This window comes from Notamacropus eugenii, chromosome 6 (assembly GCF_028372415.1).
Source record: "Notamacropus eugenii isolate mMacEug1 chromosome 6, mMacEug1.pri_v2, whole genome shotgun sequence".
In the NCBI taxonomy this organism is placed as follows: Eukaryota; Metazoa; Chordata; class Mammalia; order Diprotodontia; family Macropodidae; genus Notamacropus; species Notamacropus eugenii.
The window spans coordinates 384,852,084-384,854,962 of record NC_092877.1 but is presented as its reverse complement, the minus strand read 5'-3'; the positions used below and the strand labels follow the sequence as shown (position 1 = coordinate 384,854,962).

The following is a 2,879-nucleotide window of genomic DNA, read 5'->3' as shown; positions in this document are numbered from 1 at the left end:
CACCTTCCACTCACTATTTACCAGTTAGGATATATACAGATGTTTGTAGAATGATTTTTAAAGTCACATCTTTTCCAAATGCTAAAGGTTTTTATATTTCAACCTTAGTTCTGACCTGATTAGGGAAGAATTATTTGCATTTTAGATGAGGTTCTTGGTTTTAGCTGGCTTAAAAGTTTGAAGAGTGAAAAGCACTTAAAATTCGAATCAGCTTTTTTTTTTCCAAATGAAGAGATACAAAAACGTTCCACTCCTAAATTTTCATTGGGAGTGAAATTTGAGGGGTTTGTAGAACATTTAAAAGGTACTAAAATCAGGTAAGCTCCCCATCATATACCTGAATATCTTCAATTCTGTTGGTTGTTGTTTGAAAGATAACCCAGTGATTCCCAGGGTCCAAAAGGAATGTCAGAAAGTGTAGGAGAAAGTATTTGAGTTTGATGCTAGTGTACTGTTTCTAGCAATGGATGAATGGAACCAACCAACTAAAAAGATACTCGGTGAAGAAAATATCTAATTGTATGAAATAGTTTTTTTTTTATTTTTTTACCCCCCATTAAAAACAATAGCTTATGCTTTTCCTAGGGCATTCTGCACAAAAGGATAATAAATCAAAGGAAGTTGAAGGTCAATTTTAATCCTGTTTTTCATGATCTATTTTTTATATTTCCAGGGTGTATGTATTATGATCATAGCATCTCATGTTGAAATGTTGTCCATTTTCTGCATTGGAAAAAAAAATCCTATGCTTAAATCTTAAGACAGGAGAAGATACCACATGTATACAGAACAATGCCCTCTAATAGTAGAGAAAAGGTGTTTAATACACATCCATTGGCTCTAAATTCCAAGAAACTGTGAAGGCTATAATGTATCTGAAATGTAAAATGGCACTAAAAACATTTTAATCTTTTGAAATGAACTCTAAAACCTAAAACCCACTATAGAAGGCTTGTTTTCCATGGGTCAATACTTTAGGAAAGTACCTAATCATCTCTCCCTTTGATATCCTTTAAAACAAGCAAACAAACAAAGAAAAACCTTCAAACAGCCACACCGGGCAGGTTGTTGTGAGAACCATAGCGCAGAGCAATCTGAAAAGCAAAAATCAAAATGTATTTGGGAAAGGGAGTGGGTACCTGGTGAAGGCACCTTTAAAAATTCATGTGGCTTTGCTTTACTGAAATATTTTTACACTGTTAAAAAAAGGGAAGTATTTCAAAGTATCTGAAAAATATGAAAACTGCTTGAATACATAGTGTATGACCTTTCAGACGTTGATCTTACACAAAATGGCAAGCCCAAGGTCTGAGCAGAAGTTACAGACAAAGAATTGTTGTCTGGAAGGATGGGGACCAGGGAATTTCCATTGAGTGGGGAGCAACCCAACTTTATCCCCCCAAATACTCAACATGTGCAGAAGAAATTTAATAGCATCTTCAGCTTTGACCCATTCTCTTATGTTAAAATAATCCTACCAATCTAGTAAGTGCCATGCTTCCAGTCTTGTTTCTCCAATATCCCGGAAGTTTGCCTAGCTTTCCTCTGCCACCAGACTCTTCATACACTTCTTTTACCACAGCTTTACCTGGCTCTTCCTTAGACTTTATCCTACCACCAGGAACAATCCATTGATCTGGATACTGAGTGATCCTAGGAAGGAAAAAAGGAAGGAAGGAAGGAGGGAAGGAAGGAAGGAAGGAGGGAAGGAAGGAAGGAAGGAAGGAAGGAAGGAAGGAAGGAAGGAAGGAAGGAAGGAAGGAAGGAAGGAAGGAAGGAAGGAAAAAAGACACATAGCCATTCACTCCCTTCAGTCACAGCTGGCAGCTTGTGCTGTGGCTCCTCCCTGGCCATGGAGCCAGACCCATTTGTGACGAAATACAAATTAAAACAACTTTGGGATACTATCTCATACCTATCAGATTGGTTAACATGATAGGAAAGAAAAATGACAAATGCTGGAGGGGCTGTAGAAAAATTCAAACACTAAAGCACTGTTGGTGGAGTTGTGCACTGGTCCAACCATTCTGGAGAACAATTGGGAACTATGATTAAAGGACTATAAAAGTGTACATACTCTTTGATCCAACAATTGCTCAAGTAGCTCTGTATCCCAAATAGATTGAAGGAAAAGGACTCATTTGCACAAAAGTATTTCTAGTAACAGTTATGTATATTTGTGTGTGTGTTGGCAAAAAAATGGAAATTAAGGGAATGTCCATAAATGAAGGGAATGGCTAAAAAAAGTTGTAGTATATGATTGTGATGGAATACTATTATGCTATAAGAAATGATGAGCAAGATGGTTTCAGGAAAAAAAGAGAAACTTGAGAAGATCTATATGGATTGGTGCACAGTGAAGTAAGCAGGACCAAGAGATGTACAATAACAGTGACATTGTCAGAAGAAGAATCTGAATCCAGGTCTTCCTCACTCACAGGTTCGGGGGTGTCAGACACCTTTGGTGTTAGTGTGCTTCCGTTTATTTTGAGAGTTGTAGTAACTGTCTCATTGACCTCCTCATTTTACAGTTGAGGAAATAAATGGAGAAAGGTTAGGTGACTTGCTTCTCATCTAATACAAGTAATTATTTGAGGGAAGATTTGAATTCAGGTCTTGGATTGTAAGCCCACTTCTCTGTCCAGGATACCATCTAACTTTCCATTGCCCATTCTGCTAACTTTCTGAGTCTTGAAGGAAGTTAGGGTTCACCTAAGTCAGGGGTTCTTAGTATTTTTCTTGAGTTATGGATCCTGTTGGCCATCTGGTGAATGCAACAGGTTCGTTCTCAGAATCATGTTTTTAAAATCATAAAATAGGGTTAGGATTAGAAAGAAAATTAATTCTTGAAATAATTATCAAAAGATGTGAAAAATAAA

At 37.1% G+C, this 2,879-nt stretch overlaps 1 pseudogene; it reads right to left on the bottom strand.

The window, feature by feature from the left end:
- Positions 1–1,043: 1,043 nt before the first annotated feature.
- LOC140512447 (diphosphoinositol polyphosphate phosphohydrolase 2 pseudogene) lies at positions 1,044–2,672 on the bottom strand (annotated as a pseudogene).
- Positions 2,673–2,879: the final 207 nt, after the last annotated feature.